Genomic DNA, 24,088 nt, shown 5'->3' with positions numbered 1-24,088 from the left:
ATTGAAGCTTCCAAGGGTAGCGTGGCCTGTAGGGGGTAGGGGACATAGATTATAATGTGATGCTTACATAGTGTTGTAATGACTAGATGACAGAGGGTAGTATGGGGTACTTTAGGGGGCCAGTTTCCCCAGCATGTGACTCTCAGCCCTCCAGCACGGCACAAAGCCTCAGATCCCAAAAACAGAGACATCTCTGCTGAGCCCAGCTGCCTATTTAAGGACAGCCAAGTGCTGCCAAATCCCAGACCGGCAACTTAAACTCTGGTCCGGCATTTGACCTCACCTGGCTGGAAACCAGCCCAGCCGCACATGCTGGGAGGAAAATACCTGCCTTGCCAGACAGAACCCCTCACTGTGTCACAGTATATATATGTATGTATATATGTATATGTATGTATGTATGTATATATGTATATATGTATATATGTATATATATATATATATATATATATATACAGAGATCTCTCTATTGATCTATTGATAACCAAGATTGTGACTATCACAAGGAGATATCCTCCATGTCCACAAGACAGAGGACATGGGCTGCTAGATGGCCGCTAGCACATCTGCAATACCCAGTCCCCATAGCTCTGTGCTTTTATTGTGTAAAAAACAGATTTGATACATATGCAAATTAACCTGAGATGAGTCGTGTCCCTGAGATGAGTCAGGGACAGGACTCATCTCAGGTTAATTTGCATATGTATCAAATCTTTTTTTTTTACACGATAAAAGCACACAGAGCTATGGGGACTGGGTATTGCGGATGTGCTAGCGGCAATCTAGTGTCACGGCTGTATGTGGGCAACAATAGTAATACACAGTACAGAGCTACTGACTGGACCCAGAACTAGGGAGGATAACGGGTGACCCCTGTCCGACCCTCAACGCTCTCCCTATTCTGCTAAAGCACATGCCCGGATCCAAATGGCGGAAAGAGGCATGCCCACGTGCCTAAGACTAATGACCACTGTAACCCCTACAATAGTGGAAGGGGCACGGCCACCAGTGCCCTACTCAGTATATGGAGGGAACCGTGGCCACCTCAGATCCAGTCAGAAAATAAACAGGAACACAACAATGTCTGCACACTTAGCTGACGGTGTTGCAGCCGCAGAGAAGACGGATCCAAGGACAGGCTGGCAATATCCGGAGTGCTAGCTGCAGGAGAACACAGGTCCAGTGAACTGATAGCTACAAGTGAAGAAACTAAAGCCAGAGCTACAACTGAAGTGAGAACTATAATCCACATCCTATCATAGGAGGAGGGGTGATATAAAGAGAGGAAAATCAAACACATGAAGGACAGCTGTGGTGAAAGAAACCAAAAGTAAACAGAGTAGTGAGAACTCCTCCCAGCTCTAGTAGTGACATCATCACAGGGGTGGAGAAACAGAGCTGTGAGAACGTCCCAAAGCTCTGGTAGTGACAGTACCCCCCCCTCTACGGGTGGACTCCGGACACCCAGGACCCACCTTCTCAGGATGAGCCCTATGAAATGCCCTGATGAGGCGAGTGGCTTTAATGTCCGACACCGAAACCCACATCCTCTCCTCAGGACCATAACCCTTCCAATGAACGAGGTACTGAAGAGAACCGCGGACCATGCGAGAGTCCACAATTCTGGAAACCTCAAACTCCAGATTGCCATCAACCAAAATCGGAGGAGGAGGCAAAGAGGAGGGTACCGTGGGCTGGACATATGGTTTTAAGAGAGATCTGTGAAATACATTATGTATCTTCCAAACCCGTGGAAGATCAAGACGGAAGGCAACAGGATTGATGACTGATAAGATTTTATAAGGCCCAATAAACTTGGGACCCAATTTCCAGGAGGGAACCTTTAACTTAATGTTTCTAGTAGACAACCACACCAGATCACCCACATTCAGGTCCGGACCAGGCACACGTCTCTTATCAGCCACACGCTTATACCTCTCACTCATCTTTTTAAGATTACCCTGAATCTTTTGCCAAATGGTAGACAAAGACGAGGAAAATCTCTCCTCCTCAGGTAAACCAGAAAGAGCCCCTCCCGAGAATGTCCCAAACTGTGGATGGAACCCATATGCACCAAAGAATGGTGACTTATCAGAAGATTCCTGACGACGGTTGTTCAGAGCAAACTCAGCAAGAGGGAGAAATGAACACCAATCCTCCTGGTTCTCTGAAACAAAACAGCGCAAATATGTCTCCAGATTCTGATTGAGGCGCTCAGTCTGCCCATTCGACTGCGGATGAAAAGCAGAAGAGAAGGACAGCCGAACCCCCAGGCGAGAACAGAAAGCCTTCCAGAACCTGGACACAAACTGCGTGCCTCTATCGGAAACAATATCAGAGGGAATGCCGTGCAATTTAACAATATGGTCGACAAAAGCTTGCGCCAACGTTTTAGCATTAGGTAAACCAGGGAAAGGTACGAAATGAGCCATCTTGCTAAAACGGTCCACCACCACCAGGATCACCGACTTCCCCGAGGAACGAGGAAGATCCGTGATAAAGTCCATGGACAGGTGTGTCCAAGGACGGGAAGGAATGGGTAACGGGAGAAGGGAACCTGAAGGCCGTGAACGAGGGACCTTAGCACGAGCGCACGTCTCACAAGCAGCCACAAAACCCTCCACCGACTTACGAAGAGCCGGCCACCAAAATCTCCGAGCAATGAGATCCACCGTGGCTCTACTCCCGGGGTGACCAGCAAGAACCGTATCATGATGCTCCTTAAAGAGTTTGTGACGTAGCTCAGGAGGCACGAACAACTTCCCAGAAGGACAACGGGCAGGTGTCTCAGTCTGGGCAGCCTGGACCTCGGCCTCCAAATCGGAATATAGAGCAGAAACAACTACCCCCTCCGCCAAAATGGGACCCGGGTCCTCGGAGTTTCCTCCTCCCGGAAAACAGCGAGAGAGAGCATCAGCCTTCACATTTTTTATCCCAGGTCGGAATGTAACAACAAAATTGAATCTGGAGAAGAACAGAGACCATCTGGCCTGTCTCGGATTCATACGCCTGGCCGACTCCAAGTATGCCAGATTCTTATGGTCGGTAAAAACGGTGATAGGGTGCCTGGCCCCCTCCAACCAATGGCGCCATTCCTCGAAAGCCAACTTGATGGCCAACAACTCCCTATCGCCCACATCATAGTTTCTCTCTGTCGGGGAGAGTTTTTTAGAGAAAAAGGCACAGGGTCGCCACTTGGCAGGGGAAGGGCCCTGGGACAAAACCGCACCCACACCCACCTCGGAAGCATCCACCTCAACAATAAAAGGTAAGGAAACATCGGGATGCACCAAGACGGGAGCAGACGCAAAATTCTCTTTAATCTTAGAAAAGGCTGCAAGCGCCTCCTCCGACCAAGAGGAAAAATCCGCCCCCTTTTTTGTCATGTCAGTGAGGGGTTTGACAACAGAGGAATAATTCAAAATGAACTTTCTGTAATAGTTCGCAAAACCCAGAAAGCGCATCAATGCCTTCTGATTCTCAGGAAGCTCCCACTCAAGTACAGCACGGACCTTCTCGGGATCCATGCGAAAACCAGAAGCAGAGAGGAGAAAACCCAGAAATTGAATCTCCGATACCATAAAAAGACATTTCTCCAGCTTGGCGTACAATTTATTTTCCCGCAGAATCTGCAGAACCTGAAAAAGATGATCCTGATGGGTCTGAACATCAGGGGAAAAAATCAAAATATCATCAAGATACACCAATACAAATTTCCCCATTAAATGATAGAAAATACTATTAACAAAATGCTGAAAGACGGCCGGAGCATTCATCAGGCCGAAAGGCATAACGAGATTCTCGAAATGCCCGTCAGGGGTATTAAAGGCCGTTTTCCATTCATCCCCCTCTCTGACCCTGACCAGGTTGTACGCGCCTCTCAAATCCAATTTGGAAAACACCTTGGCCCCAACAATTTGATTGAAGAGGTCCGGGATCAGAGGAAGGGGATAGGGATCGCGAATCGTGATACGGTTCAGCTCCCTAAAATCTAGGCAAGGTCTCAGAGAGCCATCTTTCTTTTTAACAAAAAAAAAACCCGCGGCCACAGGTGACTTTGAGGGACGAATATGCCCCTTTTCGAGACTCTCGGAGATGTAAGTTCGCATAGCGATTCTTTCCGGTTGTGAGAGATTGTAGAGGCGTGCTTTTGGCAGCTTGGCGCCGGGAATGAGGTTAATGGGACAGTCAAACTCCCGGTGAGGAGGTAGCTCCTGAACACCGCTCTCCGTAAACACGTCCGAGAAATCAGAGAGAAATGATGGCACCGTTTTAGTAGACACCTCTGCAAAAGTCGCTGTGAGACAATTCTCTCTACAAAAGTCACTCCACTCATTTATTTGCCTTCCTTGCCAATCAATAGTGGGGTTATGTCTAGTGAGCCAGGGTAACCCCAAAACTAGAGGAGACGGCAATCCGTTAAGGACAAAACAAGATATATCCTCCACATGAGTGTCACCTACAGCTAGCCGGATATTGTGAACAATGCCTTTCAGAGATCTCTGTGAGAGTGGAGCAGAGTCAATAGCAAAAACAGGTATATCTTTATCTAATGTGCAAACCTGAAAACCATGCATGGCTACAAATTGAGTGTCAATAAGATTGACGGCCGCTCCACTATCGACAAAAATCTCACAAGAAATGACTTTGCTCTCTAGCGCCACCCTGGCAGACAGGAGAAAACGGGAACTGCAGGTCAGAGGAAAAGCATCAAATCCTACATCAACTTTGCCCAAAGTAGCAGATGAAGCAGAACTTGATGATTTACCTTTTGAGATTTTTCTCTTATTATCGCTCTTAGTACGGTTCAAGAATCTCCTAGATGGACAAACATTTGCCAAATGACCTATGCCCCCACAACAAAAACAGACCATACTCTGAGGACTAAATCCTCTTTTATCAGGGGCAAGTCGAGCTAGCTGCATGGGCTCCTCCTCAGAGGGGAGCGAGACAGGATGAGGCCCCTGCACACTGAATGAGTCCGCACCACTTCCCCTAGACTGACAATGGCTGGACAGAGAGGTCTCGTTTCTTTCTCTTAGACGCCTGTCAAGGCGTACCGCCAATGACATGGCAGACTCTAAGGACGTTGGTCTCTCATGGAAAGCAAACGCATCTTTTAATCTCTCCGAGAGACCATGACAGAACTGACTCCGGAGTGCAGCATCATTCCAACCCGAATCAGCTGCCCATCTCCGAAATTCAGAACAATAAAGCTCCGCAGACCGTTTGTTCTGGCATAAAACACGTAGGTTAGATTCGGCCAGAGCAACACGATCCGGGTCATCATAAATCTGCCCCAGGGCCACAAAAAATCCCTCCACGGATCGAAGGGAGGGATCCCCTGATGGCAGCGAAAAAGCCCAAGTCTGAGCATTACCCCTGAGCAGGGAGATGACAATCCTCACCCTCTGCTCTTGATTACCAGAAGAGTGAGGACACAAGCAAAAATGGAGTTTGCATGCCTCTCTGAAACGAACAAAATTCTCACTGCCCCCGGAGAACGTCTCCGGAAGTGAGACCTTTGGCTCGCAACAGACTCCATGAGCCGGAGCAGGGCCCAATGCTTGAAGCTGAGTCATAGATTGACGGAGATCCGCTACTTCCAAAGAAAGACCCTGCATGCGGTCAACCAGGCCAGAAAGCGGATCCATGTCAAAAAAGGACGGTTTTGGTGGATTATAATGTCACGGCTGTATGTGGGCAACAATAGTAATACACAGTACAGAGCTACTGACTGGACCCAGAACTAGGGAGGATAACGGGTGACCCCTGTCCGACCCTCAACGCTCTCCCTATTCTGCTAAAGCACATGCCCGGATCCAAATGGCGGAAAGAGGCATGCCCACGTGCCTAAGACTAATGACCACTGTAACCCCTACAATAGTGGAAGGGGCACGGCCACCAGTGCCCTACTCAGTATATGGAGGGAACCGTGGCCACCTCAGATCCAGTCAGAAAATAAACAGGAACACAACAATGTCTGCACACTTAGCTGACGGTGTTGCAGCCGCAGAGAAGACGGATCCAAGGACAGGCTGGCAATATCCGGAGTGCTAGCTGCAGGAGAACACAGGTCCAGTGAACTGATAGCTACAAGTGAAGAAACTAAAGCCAGAGCTACAACTGAAGTGAGAACTATAATCCACATCCTATCATAGGAGGAGGGGTGATATAAAGAGAGGAAAATCAAACACATGAAGGACAGCTGTGGTGAAAGAAACCAAAAGTAAACAGAGTAGTGAGAACTCCTCCCAGCTCTAGTAGTGACATCATCACAGGGGTGGAGAAACAGAGCTGTGAGAACGTCCCAAAGCTCTGGTAGTGACATCTAGCAGCCCATGTCCTCAGCTCTATACACAAAATCCCGGTGACAGTTTCCCTTCAAAGGTGTTGTCCAGAATATCCCAAAGCGCTGGCAGGTGATGTATAAGTGGTGGGCACAGGCAGGTGACTTGGTCTATTGATTTCCTCTACCTTACCACCACACTGCCCAGGACAAAGAACCAAGACATAAAGTGTGTTATAAATAATGCCAGCCATGCCAGTTTAGAAGTGCCATACAGATGCTTCACCACAAACACTCTGTTTGTCACTGCCTGCTCTGAGAAGATCGGATAGACTTGCAGCACATAAGTCTATCTGACAGGTCTTTCTGTGTTTCCTTTCTGTTTGTTATTGCGGGCAGGATCCCACCTCTCTACATGTTCTGCTTCTTAGCTGTTTAAGAGGCTCTATTTAAGTCCGCCTCTTACTGCTCACTTTTCTGTTGATATTTTCCTTCTGGAGTTCTATACTGTTTGTTTGTGGATCCTCTACTTCCCGCTCGTCTCAAGCTAAGTCCACCTGTTTTCTCCTTTGTGTGTGTGTTGCTGCTAGGTCTCAGGGAGACGCTGGTCCCTTCATGGTGGAAGGTACCGGCTGTCTCATTCCCCTCTCCCTAAGTTACGGTTTGCTGCAGTGTCAGCAGGGCTTAGGTTCCAGTGTATGAGTTCATTCACCATCAGGACATGCTCATATTGTCAGAAGTCAGGGAGAGGCTCAGGGATTGTTAGGTTACCATTCTCTCCTCCCTAGCTTTGGGGCCTAGTCTGTTTATCTGCTGCTGTTTGTTTACTTGGTGTTCCTCTTATGCCCACTTGCCGTGACACAGTTTTTCCCTCACAGCTCCCTGGCAACCTCCTCTGCTTGCTAGGGGTCTCGGCATGCCAGGCTGACAGGAGTCTACACAACATCATCACAGTTGCCCTGTATATGCCACAGTTAGCCCCAAGGTATTTCCCATCTTACTCTGCTTACGAGCAGAGGCTGTGGTCTGGGCCCTGCTGCTAGCACCCAACTCAACGCTACTGCCGCTACCATCATCCATAAAGTTGAAATAGTAGAGATTCATTTTTTGCCATAATCACTCAGCCCTAAAAGAAAGTCACTATTCATCAAAGTGTCAAGCAGGAAAAGGGGTGACATATAATGACATACAGTACAGACCAAAAGTTTGGACACACCTTCTCATTCAAAGAGTTTTCTTTATTTTCATGACTATGAAGGCATCAAAACTATGAGTTAACACATGTGGAATTATATACATAACAAACAAGTGTGAAACAACTGAAAATATGTCATATTCTAGGTTCTTCAAAGTAGCCACCTTTTGCTTTGATTACTGCTTTGCACAATCTTGGCATTCTCTTGATGAGCTTCAAGAGGTAGTCCCCTGAAATGGTCTTCCAACAGTCTTGAAGGAGTTCCCAGAGATGCTTAGCACTTGTTGGCCCTTTTGCCTTCACTTTACGGTCCAGCTCACCCCAAACCATCTCGATTGGGTTCAGGTCCGGTGACTGTGGAGGCCAGGTCATCTGGCGCAGCACCCCATCACTCTCTTTCATGGTCAAATAGCCCTTACTTTCAAAGTTTTCCAAATTTTTCGGCTGACTGACTGACCTTCATTTCTTAAAGTAATGATGGCCACTCGTTTTTCTTTATTTAGCTGCTATTTTCTTGCCATAATACCAATTCTAACAGTCTATTTAGTAGGACTATCAGCTGTGTATCCACCTGACTTCCCCTTAACGCAACTGATGGTCCCAATCCTATTTATAAGGCAAGAAATCCCACTTATTAAACCTGACAGGGCACACCTGTGAAGTGAAAACCATTTCAGGGGACTACCTCTTGAAGCTCATCAAGAAAATGCCAAGAGTGTGCAAAGCAGTAATCAAAGCAAAAGGTGGCTACTTTGAAGAACCTAGAATATGATATATTTTCAGTTGTTTCACACTTGTTTGTTATGTATATAATTCCACATGTGTTAATTCAAAGTTTTGATGCCTTTAGTGTGAATCTACAATTTTCATAGTCATGAAAATAAAGAAAACTCTTTGTGAATAAGAAGGTGTGTCCAAACTTTTGGTCTGTACTGTAAGCATGTAAGTGAGCCATAAGCTCTAGTTTAGCCTTTATTTGCACGCATCGCCTACAAATATTGTTGAACAAATTTATTTATCACTATTCTATTATATGACAATGTGCACAGTCTGCAGGACCTGTACTGAATGGGGTAGCAGTGTCTGGATCAACTTTAGCAGGATAATAGGCTGAACTGGATGGACATACTGTATGTCTTTTATCATCATTATAAACTATGGGGGTCATTTACTAAGCGGAAATACGCCTAAATTAGGTGTATTTCAGGAGCAGATGATGACCGGCGACTTCGCCCCGCTCACGCCAGGTCTAAAATTGTGGGCGTGGTGTGGACGGGGAAGGGGACGGGCTGGCAGGTCTGTCTCATAGGTGTAGAAAATGGTCTAAATGTAAGACAGCTAGGAAGCTGTCTTACATTTAGAACTGACGCTGGATGTGCCGAATCCTGCACCCTCTACATAACTTCGGGGATACACCTCCAGCTTTGGGCTTCATTAAGACCGGCGTCTAAAACACCAATCATAATAAATGTGCCCCTATGTTACTGTGTTATTAGTCTTACTGAAACTCTGCTATTATTATAATATTTTTCTTTCACATTGTAGTCTCCATACTTGTATAGTATCTTGTATGCTATAGCACAATGTACAGACAATGCTGATGGATAGGTTCAGCTTAAAGGAGACATACCAAAATAAACTTAAAGAGGTTTTCAAGTCTGTAGAGTCCTCAGGTGCTTTCGGCAGCCACTGGCACTGGAAAATAAACGGGGGATGGATCCCAAAGTCGAAGGCTACAAGCACTGTGTAGTGGTCATGCCAGGTTACTGCTGCTGAGCTCAAATTGAAGTAAACGGGAGCTGAGCTGCAGTATACCGGAATGGCCATTACACAGAGGTTGGAGCCTTCATATTCTAAGCATATGTACCTAAAAACGTGAAAACCAGCTTTATATCCTACTACTATGATGACTTATGATTGCCTGGTGTAACAGACTCAAAGCCTGTGACTGTATTACTGAAAATGTGCTGTAAAAGTTGTCTCCTTCGCTTTCTGTTAGGTGCTGTGTTGTCAAGTGTTGTTAGGGTATGTTCACATCTACATTTTGTAAATCTGGTAGTCTATTCTGGCAGAGGAACATACTACCAGAGTTATGAGTTACCATATCTGTCATGGCCAGACACCGTCGACACCCATTCACTATAATCAGATTCGGCTGGTTTCTTGCATAAATGCTTGCTATCTGCCATAGAAATACCGCTTTATGTTCTGGCAAAGGAACGAACTACAAAACCTAGATGTGAACCGACCCTTATATTATCCAAGTTAGGATGCAGATGTTAATATATTTGAATCCACATGTGAGGTCTCCATGAGACTTAATAGGGTTATATAAATTCAGTCTGTTAGGCCTCTAAACTTGAAAGATGTTTATCTCTGAACATGAATTTGTTTTAATTCTGATGAACCTGTGTAGAACTCTTAATGCTCCCTGATCCTTCTTCCCAGGGGAGATAAGCCATTGCCAAAGGTATCTTTCAATAACTTACACCCTGCTCCCTATTGAGAGCACATGCAAGTTCAGCGGAGCCAAACATGCATGTGTATGGTTGGTATTAGGGCAGAAATATGTAGGCCAAGCTAGCTGACAACTGTCTAATGTGTATGGCCAGTCTTAGGCAAAATAATATGCAAAATAATATAGTAACACGTACCAAATAGAACAAAATAATAGGCAAATATGTTCTTTTCAGAAAGGAGAAGGAAAATTCATGAAATGACCTGTGGAGATAAATGCCAACAGACTTGAATGGATCAATTCATAGAATAATGTTTTAGGTAACCAAATGTTTAAGTCATTCCATGAAAATCAGTTCTGGTTGAATTACAGGCTAATAGGGCAGCCATGTAAATTTCCATAGCCGTTCCTTATTTGTATGTGGTGGTGTGAATAATTAACAGCGGGGTGCTATGCCTGGAGGATATTAGTGTTCTAGCTCACATGGAAATTCCTATGAGAGATACACAGTCTTTTATAGTGTAAGTCATGATCAGCACATTTGACATAGACTTATTCTGCATGTGTAATTAAAGAGCTGAAAACTGCAAATGCTTCTTATGTAATCATGAAAACCTTGATTGAGATCAACATAACAGTGATATATTCTACGAAACTGCTGACAGCCTCATGCAGTTTATCGACTCTTGTATGACAAGAACATTTATTTATATTGCCGTAGAAAAACTCCAGTGAGGGAACACCCTTTAAATATTAAAGCTTAGATACTCAGACTCGCACATGGAATGGAAAAAAGAATTTAATTATTTTGATATGTTGAAACCTTAGATGTCAGAAGCATTCCCCATATAGCTGTGTTATATAGCTGGCACCCACCAGGATTGGAGATAAATTAAACCCCTCAGATGCAACAGTCAATAGCGACTGCTCCATAGACAGAGGGATGGGGGTTCCCTCTGTCCTCCGATCAGCCGCGCTAAGATGCAGTTGTGGGCTGCCGAGCAGATGTCATGACACCGGTTATTGTGTTAAGTATACCATGGTGAGATTCATATTACTCACTACCTCTCGTAGGATGTAGTCAAATGTAGTAGAATTTGGGTAAAGTCATTATACATTGCAATACAAGAGGAAAAAACATATTCTTTTAGAAAACGTTACAGGTATGGTGGATGTCGGGAAAGAGATTCCTCTTTGATATTACATCTTTAACTAACACTGATTATCTTCTGACAATGGCATGTGGATCCTAACTTCTTAAAGTTAAAAGCAGGAAAAAACTAGCAAGTGCACAGATCTGGTTTTGGGGTCTGAGCATCTCCAAAACAGTAGATCTTGCATGGTGTTCCTGTTATGAAATGGTAAGTACCTACTAAAAGTTGGCAACCCATGAACCAAACCAGCGAGAGGATCATGGGAGCCCAAGGCTTTTTGTTGTGTATGGGGTTCAAAGGCTAGCCTATCTGTTCTGATCCCACAGAAGTGCTACTATAGTGCAAAATGTTCAAAAGGTTAATACTGGCTGTGATAGAAACTTGAGGGAACACACAATGCATCATGATGCTTTGATCTATGTTCTGCTGGAAAACCGTGGGTCCTAGCATTCATGTGGATGTTACTCTGACATGCACGACCTACCTTAAAGAGGACATTTCATGGTTTTTATTTATTCTAGATAAATACCTTTACTTGCGGGGTACCCCCCGCTGATGCTGCCACCCTGCCTGTTTTTTTTTAAATATCGCTCCTGCGCTCTGCTGTGCACCCCTAAAGTTTTCCCGCTCAGTATGTTAATACTAAGCATTGGTACAGGGAGGAGGAGACGCCAGAGTTTCTCAATGGGCGTCTCCTTCTCCATGGCTTTGCCGCGATCCAATCACAGCGGAGAGCGTCACAGCCAGGGAGAAAAAAAACTCACTTTCTCCCTGACTGTGACACTCTCCGCTATGATTGGATCGTGGCACAACCCTGGTGTCTCCTACTCCCTGTAACGATACTCAGTATTAACATACTGAGTGAGAAAACTACAGGGAAGGCACAGCGGGGCGCAGGAGCGATATTTTTTAAAAAAACTGAGCGAGTGGCAGCATCAGCGGAGGGTACCCCGCAAGTAAAGGTATTTACCTAAAATAAATAAAAACCGTGAAAGGTCCTCTTTAACATTGCTTCAGACCAAATACATACAAGGGTATTCCTTGATGCCATCATTCTCATTCAGTGGGATAATGCATCCTTCCAAACTGGAAAAACTGTTCAGAAAAGGGTTTAAGGTGCTGGCTTGTCTGCCAAAGTTGTCAGATCTCAATCCGATCAAGCATCTGTGGAAAAACAAGATTGATCTGTTTAAGGTTCCTTTATACTGGACCACTAATGAGCAGGTTACTGGGAATGAGCTTGCTTATGAATAATTGCCCTAGTCACTCGATGTATGAGCAAACACTCGTTCATTGGGTGAAATAGTCATTTTTGCTGACACCAAAATCATCATTACTGGGCAGCAGATTGTGCTGTGTAAACAGTGATCTGCAGCCCAGAAACAATGATTGCGTATGGGGATGAGCGCGGTAGCAATCTCTTATCCCCATACAGAGGAGGTGATTGATGCATTTATCAGGTAGGAATGGTTCCTTCCCAATCATTGCATGCTCAGTCGGCGTGTGTAAATATACCATATGGGTCCATCTTACAATTTAAAAGATTTGCTGCTAACATCTTGTTGCCAGATACCACAGATCCCCTTGAAAGATCTTATATAATCCATGCCTTGATGGGACAGAGCTGTTTTTGCAGCACATGGTAGACTTATGCAATATTAGGCAGAAGGTTTTATTCTTATGGTTGGTTGTCGTACTTGTTATCAAAGTAACCCCATTTATATGTCCAATTGTTCTGATGATATAACAGTGGCTGTTTTATGATAGTTTGAGTCTGGTGTTCTCCAGGCAAAATACAGGCTGCCATATTTATTGTTCTACCAGTCTGCATAACGCTGATGGATTTCAAGGGCAGCAGCAAGAAATTGAAATTCCCACCAGTGTCATATTGCACTCCCCTATAGCTTTACTTCCAACAATAGATACATATTAAGGATTTGCTGTTTATTCAGTTCCTTAATAAATAGCTCTGGGGTAAACCTTCACTGTAAAAGCAGTGCAGGCGGTTCATATTTAGAGATGTCGCGAACATAAAATTTTCCGTTCGCGAACGGCGAACGCGAATTTCCGCAAATGTTCACGAACGGGCGAACCGGGTGAACCGCCATAGACTTCAATAGGCAGGCGAATTTTAAAACCCACAGGGACTCTTTCTGGCCACAATAGTGATAAAAAAGTTGTTTCAAGGGGACTAACACCTGGACTGTGGCATGCCAGAGGGGGATCCATGGTAAAACTGCCATGGAAAATTACATAGTTGACGCTGAGTCGGGTTTTAATCCATAAAGGGCATAAATCACCTAACATTCCAAAATTGTTTGGAATAACGTGCTTTAAAACATCCAGTGTGTGTATACAATCAGGTATGATGTGGTATCGATCAGGTAGTGTAAGGGTTAGGCCCGCTTCACAGTGACAGACCAAACTCTGACGGACCAAACTCCCCATTTAACGCACCGCAAACAACCGCAAACAGTCCATTTGCACAACCGCAAACTCCCCATTTGCACAAGGTTGGCTACCAAGCTAGCCATGTCCCGTTCCTTGTCCTCACTGACGTCATTGAAGGTCTCTTCCTCCACCCAGCCACGTACAACACCAAGGATCCCCGAAAGGTGACAACAAGCCCCCTGGGACGCCTGCTGTGGTTGGTCTTCCACCTCCTCAAAGCCACCTTCCTCCTCTGACTCCTCTTCTTCAGACTCCTCTCTCTGCGTTGGTCCAGCAATCAACGACGACAAGGCTGCTTCTGGTGGTGATGGTGACCACAACTCTTCCTCTTCATGCTCATCTACGGCCTGATCCAGCACTCTTCGCAGGGCACGCTCCAGAAAAAACGCATATGGGATGAGGTCGATGATGTTGCCTTGGGTTTGACTGACCAGGTTTGTCACCTCCGCAAAAGGACGCAGGAGCCTACAGCCATTGTGCATGAGCGTTCAGTAACGCGGCCAAAAAATACCCAGCTCCGCAGAGGCTGTCCTCTTTTTTTTTTTATTAAGAAAATCTGTTCTTACCAGTTTAATCCCTGTTACGTCCCCTATCAGAGGCCGGTGTATAAAATAGATTTTAGGAACCGGGAGATGGAAAAAAGATGCTTGGTCGGTCCTCTTACTTTCAATTTGGGGCACTGCGCGTTCGCTGTGCAATGTACTGTGCCACCCTATATGAGTGGTGTGTTAAGTAGTACTATTCTTATCAGTTTAATCCCTGTTACGTCCCCTATCAAGGGACGTGTATCGAATAGATTTTAGACAACCGCAAAGAGTTGTCAATAGTTGACACACTCATGACATAAATTTTATTCATCTATGCGTCAATCTTGGTGTAGTGATGACTGTGCTCGTGCGTACGTTTGGGAGATTGCAGGCGATGGCGGTTTTTCAAAGCCTATGGTCGTGCTGAGGTAGTTCAGTGACGGTTAAGTGACCCAGAAAACAAAGATTCTGCAGTGTGGGCCCATTGTTGGCCTAGTAGGCTTTAATGATCACCTAGTTGATCACAAATAAAATTAATGTTTTTTCTATGCAAATATTATATTTATATTATCCAGCCGATCGCTTTTGGTCTGTTCACAATAAAGCAACGACCTTATCATCTGGGGTGTGCCAACATTGCCAACACACTCATAGAGGTGATCGCTTCATTGTGATACGCAAGCCCCTTCACCACAACAAGGTAACGATCACGAAGGGGAATTGACACATGTATGTGCCTTTTTTTTGTTTTGTTTTTGCAGCCACAGTGCAGCACCAGAGGCCAGAAAAATTAGGCATGTACACATGCCTGAAAAATTAGGTATTGTTGCAGCCGCGTTGACGTTTTCCAGGCAGAAAGTGCACTAAAACATTGCGGCTTGAACCCTAGTTGGTGGTGGAGAAGTCACGCAAGTCATCCGGCATGCAGAGATTAAATACAGCAGCGTGTGGACCATTTTTTGCCCAAGGCATCTCATCAGGCCTTTTTTAGTCAAATGCATCCCCCGCTGTCAGTCCCTTCGGGATCCATGCCTCATTCATCTTAATAAAGGTGAGGTAATCTAGACATTTTTGACCTAGGCAACTTCTCTTCTCAGTGACAATACCTCCTGCTGCGCTGAAGGTCCTTTCTGACAGGACACTTGAAGCGGGGCAGGCCAGAAGTTCTATCGCAAATTGGGATAGCTCAGGCCACAGGTCAAGCCTGCACACCCAGTAGTCAAGGGGTTCATCGCTCCTCAGAGTGTCTATATCTGCAGTTAAGGCGAGGCAGTCTGCTACCTGTCGGCCGAGTCGTTCTCTGAGGGTGGACCCCGAAGGGCTGTGGCGATGCGTAGGACTTAAAAAGCTCTGCATGTCCTCCATCAACAACACGTCTGTAAAGCGTCCTGTCCTTGCCGGCGTGGTCGTGGTAGGAGGAGGATTACTTTCACCTCTTCCCCTGTTAGATTCCCATTGTGCTGTGACATCACCCTTATACGCTGTGTAAAGCATACTTTTTAACTTGTTTTGGAACTGCTGCATCCTTTCTGACTTCCGGTAATTCGGTAACATTTCAGCCACTTTCTGCTTATACCGGGGGTCTAGTAGCGTGGCCACCCAATACAGGTCGTTCTCCTTCAGCCTTTTTATACAAGGGTCCCTCCACAGGCATGACAGCATGAAAGACCTTATTTGCACAAGGTTGGATGCCGAGCTACTCATGTCCCGTTCCTCATCCTCACTGATCTCATTGAAGGTCTGTTCTTCCCCCCAGCCACGTACAACACCACGGGTACCAAAAAGGTGACAATGAGCACCCTGGGATGCCTGCTGTGGTTGGTCTTCCTCCTCCTCAAAGCCACATTCCTCCTCTGACTCCTCTTCCTCAGACTCCTCTTCCAGCGTTACCGCAGGTCCAGCAAGCGATGATGACAAGGCTGTTTCTGGTGGTGATGGTGACTACAACTCTTCCTCTTCACGCTCATCTACGGCCTGATCCAGCACGCTCCAGGAAGAAAACAAATGGGTTGATGTCGCTGATGGTGCCTTTGGTGCAACTGACTAGGTTTGTCACCTCCTCAAAAGGACGCATGAGTCTACAGGCATTGCGCATGAGCATCCAGTAACGTGGCAAAAAAATACCCAACTCTGCAGAGGCTGTCCTAGCACCCTGGTCATACAAATACTCGTTGACGGCTTTTTCTTGTTGGAGCAGGCGGTCGAACATTAGGAGTGTTGAATTCCAACGTGTCGGGCTGTCACAAATCAAGCGCCTCACTGGCATGTTGTTTCACGCTGAATATCGGAAAAGTGCGCCATGGCCGTGTAGGAACGCCTGAAATGGCCACACACCTTCCTGGCCTGCTTGAGGACGTCCTGTAAGCCTGGGTACTTATGCACAAAGCGTTGTACGATCAGATTCAACACATGTGCCATGCACGGCACATGTGTCAACTTGCCCAAATTCAATGCCGCCAACAAATTGCTTCCGTTGTCACACACCACTTTGCCGATCTCCAGTTGGTGCGGGGTCAGCCACTGATCCACCTGTGCGTTCAGGGTGGACAGGAGTGCTGGTCCAGTGTGACTCTCGGCTTTCAGGCAAGTCAACCCCAAGACGGCGTGACACTGTCGTATCCGGGATGTGGATATGTTTATACGATCAGGTATGATGTTGTATTAATCAGGTAGTGTAAGGGTTACGCCCGCTTCACAGACATTGACAGACCAAACTCCCCTTTTAATGCACCACAAACAACCGCAAACAGTCCATTTGCCCAACCGCAAACTCCCCATTTGCACAAGGTTGGATACCAAGCTAGCCATGTCCCGTTGATGTCATTGAAGGTTTCTTCCTCCACCCAGCCACGTACAACACCAAGGGTCCCCGAAAGGTGAATTGAATTGATTTTTCGAACGGGGAGATGGTTAAAAAAAACGCTGGCTCCCTCCCCTTTGTTTGAATCCACAGTCACTGCATCTGTGCCGTGCAATTTACTGTCACACCCGATATGAGTGATATTTTCTGTAGTTCTCTCTTCTCATCAGTTTAATCCCTGTTACGTCCCCAATCTGGGGTCCATTTATTAAATTGATTTTTCGAACGGGGAGATGGTTAAAAAAACGCTGGCTCCCTTTCCTTTGTTTGAATCCACACCACGGTTACTGCGTCTGCGCCGTGCAATTTACTCTCACACCCGATATGAGTGCTATTTTCTGTAGTTCTCTCTTCTCATCAGTTTAATCCATGTTATGTCCCCAATCTGGGGTCCATTTATTAAATGGATTTTTCGAACAGGGAGATGGTTAAAAAAACGCTGGCTCCCTCCCCTTTGTTTGAATCCATGCCACGGTCACTGCGTCTGCGCCGTGCAATTTACTGTCACACCCGATATGAGTGGTATTTTCTGTAGTACTCTCTTCTCATCAGTTTAATCCCTGTTACGTCCCATATCAGGGATTGCCTTTTGTGAAAAAAATTTTAGGCCGGGTACCTTGGACTGCCTGCACAGTGACAGACCAAACTCTGATACACCAAACTGAATTGATTTTAGGAACCGGGAGATGGAAAAAGCAGCTTGGTCTGTCCTCTTACTCCCAAGTTGGGGCACTGCGCGTGCACGGAGCAATGTGCTGTGACACCCTATATGAGTGGTGTCTTAACTAGTACTATTCCTATCAGTTTAATCTCTGTTACGTCCCCTATCCGGGGACGTGTGTCGAATTGATTAACCATTGTCGAATTAACGAACCATTACGACATCCAGCAATAATTTAGTTCTGAGCTTTGTACTTGTTTGTATTGGAATTGATGGGGATTTTTTAAATTGTATGCATTATTTCTAATAAACTATTAAGAGACTTTATTATGATTTTTTTATTTTATGTATTAAAAACCCATACAACTTAAAAAAAAAAAAAAAAAACATTAATGTTTTTTCTATGAAAAATTATCCAGCCGATCGCTTTTGGTCTGATCATAATGAAGCAACGGCCTTATCATCTGGGATGTAACAACGCAAGCCACTTCACCACAACAAGGTAACGATCATGAAGGGGAATTGACACTTGTATGTGCCTTTTTTTTTGTTTTGTTTTTGCAGCCACAGTGCAGCACCAGAGGCCAGAAAAATTAGGCATGTACACATGCCTGAAAAATAATGGTATTGTTGCAGCCGCTGTTGTAGCAGCGGCCGGAAAAATTGATGTTTTCAAGGCAGAAAGGTGACTAAAACATTGTGGCTTAAACCCTAGTTGGTGGCGGAGAATTCACGAAAGTCATCCGGTATGCAGACATTAAATACAGCAGCGTGGGGACCATTTTGAGGCCAAGGCATGTCATCAGGCCTTTTGTTAGTCAAACGTATCCCCCACTGTAAGTCCCTTCGGGATCCATGCCTCATTCATCTTAATGAAGGTGAGGTAATCAACACTTTTTTGACCGAGGCGACTTCTTTTGTCAGTGACAATGCCTCCTGCTGCACTGAAGGTCCTTTCTGACAGGACACTTGAAGCAGGCAGGCCAGAAGTTCTATCACAAACTGGGATAGCTCAGGCCACAGGTCAAGCCTGCACACCCAGGTAATCAAGGGGTTCATCGCTCCTCAGAGTGTCGATATCTGCAGTTAAGGTGAGGTAGTCTGCTACCTGTCGGTCGCATCGTTCTCTAAGGCTGGATCCCGAAGGGCTGTGGCGATGTGTAGGACTGAAAAAGCTCCTGGCCTGCTTGAGGATGTCCTGTAAGCCTGGGTACTTAGACACAAAGCATTGTACGATGAGATTCAACACATGTGCCATGCACGGCACATGTGACAACTTGCTCAAATTCAATGCCGCCAACAAATAGCTTCCATTGTCACACACCACTTTGCCGATCTCCAGTTGGTGCGGGGTCAGCCACTGATCCACCTTTGCATTCAGGGCGGACAGGAGTGCTGGTCCGGTGTGGCTCTCTGCTTTCAGGCAAGTCAACCCCAAGACAGCGTGACACTGTCGTATCCGGGATGTGGAATAGCCCCTGGGGAGCTGGGGGAGTGCCGTTGATGTGCAGCCAGACGCTGCAGCAGAAGAGGACTCAGCCGAGGAGGTTATCGAAGAGGATGGAGTAGGAGGAGTAGAGAAGGTGGCAGTAGGCCTGCCTGCAAGTCGCGGCGGTGTCACCAACTCCGCTGCAGAGCCACGCATTCCATGCTTGGCAGCCGTCAGCAGGTTGACCCAATGTGCAGTGTACGTGATATTCCTGCCCTGACCGTGCTTTGCAGACCAGGTATCAGTGGTCAGATGGACCCTTGCCCCAACACTGTATGCCAGAGATGCCATGACTTCCTTTTCAATCACTGAGTAGAGGTTTGGGATTGCCTTTTTTGAAAAAAAAATTCGTCCGGGTACCTTCCACTGTTGTGTTCCAATAGCGACAAATTTTTTGAAGGCCTCAGACTCCACCAGCTGGTATGGTAAAAGCTGGCGGGCTAAGAGTTCCGTCAAGCCAGCTGTCAAACGCCGGGCAAGGGGGTGACTCTGTGACATTGACTTCTTACGCTCAAACATTTCCTTGACAGACACCTGACTGTGGGCAGATGAGATGGAACTGCTGAAGGTGAGAGGCGGAGTGGCGGGTGGTTGAGAGGGGGCAAGGAGGACAGCAGTGGTTGACATGGCTGAAGATGCTGGACCAGGAGGAGGATGGTGGCTTTGAGTTTGTGTGCTGCTTGTACTCATGTGTTGATCCCATAGGCGTTTGTGATGTGCGATCATGTGCCTTCGCAAAGCAGTTGTACCGAGGTGGATGTTGGACTTCCCACGACTCAGTTTTTTTTGGCACAGGTTGAAAATGGCATTGCTGTTATCAGAGGCAGACACACAAAAAAATGCCACACTGCTAAGCATTGCAATGACGGCATTCTGGTGGTGGCAACAGCATGCATTGATTGGCGTGCTGTCTGGCTGACCCCGGGTGCCGATACATGCTGTCTGACTGTGCCACTAGCTCCTTGCGACGACCTCCCCCTGCTTCCAACTCGTCTCCTCCTTCTCTCTGTCTCCCCTTCTGAACTTTCCCCCTCTTCTTCTTCTCTTCGAGCAGGCACCCACGTGGCATCCACGGACACATCGTCATCATCAACCACTTCACTTGTATCTGACACCTCAGCAAAGGAAGCAGCAGCGGGTACAACATCATCATCATCACACAGTACGTCCATGTGTGTAATGCTGCCTGACTGAGACAAATCCCTGTTATCTACATTCTCTGGCAATAATGGTTGCGCATCACTAATTTCATCCAACTGATGTGTAAATAACTCCTCTGAGGGATCAAGTGAAGCGGCTGTGGTGGCTGTGGTGGTAGTGGTAGTGGTGGCGGCGGGCGGGAGAGTGGTAACTTGAGAGCAGGTGACCAAAGCTGAGCTGGAGGAGGTTGGTGCGTCAAGGTTCTTAGCGGAAGCTGTTGAAGATTGGGTGTCCTGTGTAAGCCAGTCAACTATTTTCTCCGAATTTTTTGGGTTCAGGGTACGTGGCCTCTGAACACTGGGCATTATTCCAGGGCCAGTGGAAATCACAGCACCATGACCACGACGGCCCCTGCGGGGTGGCCTGCCTCTGCCTGTCATTTTTTTTTAGATAAGTGGTACTATGCGTGCAAGGTACTGTGCCACCCTATATAAGTGGTGGGCACAGTACAGTCTGTGTGGGCCTGACACACACTGGCTTGCAACTGCGATTATATCACAGAAAAATATTAAATTGAATTTTTTTCATCTGCAAGGTATTTGTGAGTGAGTGACACCCTGTAACGGTATGAGTGGTGGGCCAGACACACACTGGTTTGTAACTGGGATTATATCACAGAAAAATATTAAATATAATTTTTTTTATCTGCAAGGTATTTGTGAGTGACACCCTGTAACGGTATGAGTGGTGGGCCAGACACACACTGGTTTGTAACTGGGATTATATCACAGAAAAATATTAAATTGAATTTTTTTTATCTGCAAGGTATTTGTGAGTGAGTGACACCCTGTAACGGTATGAGTGGTGGGCCAGACACACACTGGTTTGTAACTGCGATTAAATCACAGAAAAATATTAAATTGATTTTTTTTTTATCTGCAAGGTATTTGTGAGTGAGTGACACCCTGTAACGGTATGAGTGGTGGGCCAGACACACACTGGTTTGTAACTGCGATTATATCACAGAAAAAAAATAAATCAAATTTTTCTTATCTGCAAGGTATTTGTGAGTGACACCTTGTAACGGTATGAGTGGTGGGCCAGACACACACTGGTTTGTAACTGGGATTATATCACAGAAAAATATTAAATTGAATTTTTTTTATCTGCAAGGTATTTGTGACTGAGTGACACCCTGTAACAGTATGAGTGGTGGGCCAGACACACACTGGTTTGTAACTGGGATTATATCACAGAAAAATATTAAATTGAATTTTTTTTATCTGCAAGGTATTTGTGAGTGAGTGACACCCTGTAACGGTATGAGTGGTGGGCCAGACACACACTGGTTTGTAACTGGGATTATATCACAGAAAAATATTAAATTGATTTTTTTTTATCTGCAAGGTATTTGTGAGTGAGTGACACCCTGTAACAGTATGAGTGGTGGGCCAGACACACACTGGCTTGCAACTGGGATTATATCACAGAAAAATATTAAATATAATTTTTTTATCTGCAAGGTATTGTCTGTGACACCCTGTATGAATGGTGTGCACACAGTACTGTCTGTGGGCCAGACACTCACTGGCATGCAACTACGATTATATCACAGATAAATAATAAATTGATTTTTTTTTATCTGCAAGGTATTTTCTGTCACACCCTGTATGAATGGTGTGCACAAAGTACTGTCTGAGACTGAGCCTGCAGCCTCTCACACAACACGGGCAGGCAACTGCAATATATATAAATATAAAAAAAATATAAAAAAGCAGACTGATCTACCAGCCCTGAAAAGTGCTTTTTGGGGTGCTGTCAGGACGCTGTCCTTAAAGCAGATGAGTCTGTGGACACAGAACACTGCCCTAGCTAACGCTTTCCCTATTAGATCAGCAGCAGCAGCAGCAGCACTGTCCCTCCTCTCACTAAGAATGCAGCTTCTGAATGAATCTAAAATGGATGCTGTCCAGGAGGTGGGAGGGTCTGGGAGGGAGGGTCTGCTGCTGATTGGCTGGAATGTGTCTGCTGACTGTGAGGTACAGGGTCAAAGTTTACTCAATGATGATGTATAGGGGGCGGACTGAACATCGCATATGTTCGCCCGCCGCGGCGAACGCGAACAAGCTATGTTCGCCGGGAACTATTTGCCAGCAAACTATTCGGGACATCTCTAACGGGTGGTTGAGAGGGGGCAAGGAGGACAGCAGTGGTTGATGTGGCTGAAGATGCTGGACTAGGAGGAGGATGGTGGCTTTGAGTTTGTGTGCTGCTTGTACTCATCATGTGTTAATCCCATAGGCGTTTGTGATGTGAGATCATGTGCCTTCGCAAAGCAATTGTACCGAGGTGGGTGTTGGACTTCCCACGACTCAGTTTCTTTTGGCACAGGTTGCAAATGGCATCGCTGTTATCAGAGGCAGACACACAAAAAAAATTCCACACTGCTGAGCTTTGCACTGACGGCATTCTGGGGGTGGCAACAGCATGCGTTGATTGGCGTTCTGTCTGGCTGACCCCGGGTGCCGATACATGCTGTCTGACTGTGCCACTAGCTCCTTGTGACGACCTCCCCCTGCTTCCAACTCGTCTCCTCCTCCTCTCTGTCTCCCCATCTGAACTTTCCCCCTGTTCTTCTTCTCTTCGAGCGGGCACCCACGTGACATCCACGGACACATCGTCATCATCAACCGCTTCACTTGTATCTGACAACTCAGCAAAGGAAGCAGCAGCGGGTACAACATCATCATCATCACACAGTACGTCCATGTGTGTAATGTTGCCTGACTGAGACAAATCCCTGTTATCTACATCCTCTGGCAATAATGGTTGTGCATCACTCATTTCTTCAAACTGATGTGTAAATAACTCCTCTGACAGATCAAGTGAAGCGGCTGTGGTGCTAGTGTTAGTGGTGGCGGCGGGCGGGCGAGTGGTAACTTGAGAGGTGCCTGAAGCTGAGCTGGAGGAGGATGGTGCGTCAAGGTTCCGAGCGGAAGCTGTAGAAGATTGGGTGTCCTGTGTAAGCCAGTCAACTATGTCCTCAGAATTTTTTGGGTTCAGGGTACGTGGCCTCTGAACACTGGGCATTATTCTAGGGCCAAAGAAAATCACAGCACCCCGACCACGACGGCCCCTGCGGGGTGGCCTGCCTCTGCCTGTCATTTTTTTTTAGATTAGTGGTACTATGCGTGCAAGGTACTGTGCCACCCTATATGAGTGGTGGGCAGTGGGCACAGTACAGTCTGTGGGCCTGACACACACTGGCAGGCAACTGCAATTATATTACAGAGAAAAAATTAAATGACTTTTTTATCTGCAAGGTACTGTGCCACCTGATATGAGTGGTGGGCAGTGGGCACAGTACAGTCTGTGGGCCTGACACTCACTGGCAGGCAACTGCAATTGTATTACAGAGAAAAAAAATTTATGACTTTTTTTATCTGCAAGGTACTGTGCCACCCGATATGAGTGGTGGGCACTGGCAGTGGGCACAGTACAGTCAGTGGGCCTGACACACACTGGCAGGCAACTGCAATTATATTACAGAGAAAAAATTAAATGACTTTTTTATCTGCAATGTACTGTGCCACCCGATATGAGTGGTGGGCACTGGCAGTGGGCACAGTACAGGGAGTGCATAATTATTAGGCAAGTTGTATTTTTGAGGATTAATTTTATTATTGAACAACAACCATGTTCTCAATGAACCCAAAAAACTCATTAATATCAAAGCTGAATATTTTTGGAAGTAGTTTTTAGTTTGTTTTTAGTTTTAGCTATTTTAGGGGGATATCTGTGTGTGCAGGTGACTATTACTGTGCATAATTATTAGGCAACTTAACAAAAAACAAATATATACCC

Source organism: Bufo bufo, chromosome 3 (genome assembly GCF_905171765.1).
Source record: "Bufo bufo chromosome 3, aBufBuf1.1, whole genome shotgun sequence".
In the NCBI taxonomy this organism is placed as follows: Eukaryota; Metazoa; Chordata; class Amphibia; order Anura; family Bufonidae; genus Bufo; species Bufo bufo.
The sequence above is the reverse complement of the archived record's forward strand: the minus strand, read 5'-3'. Positions refer to the sequence as shown.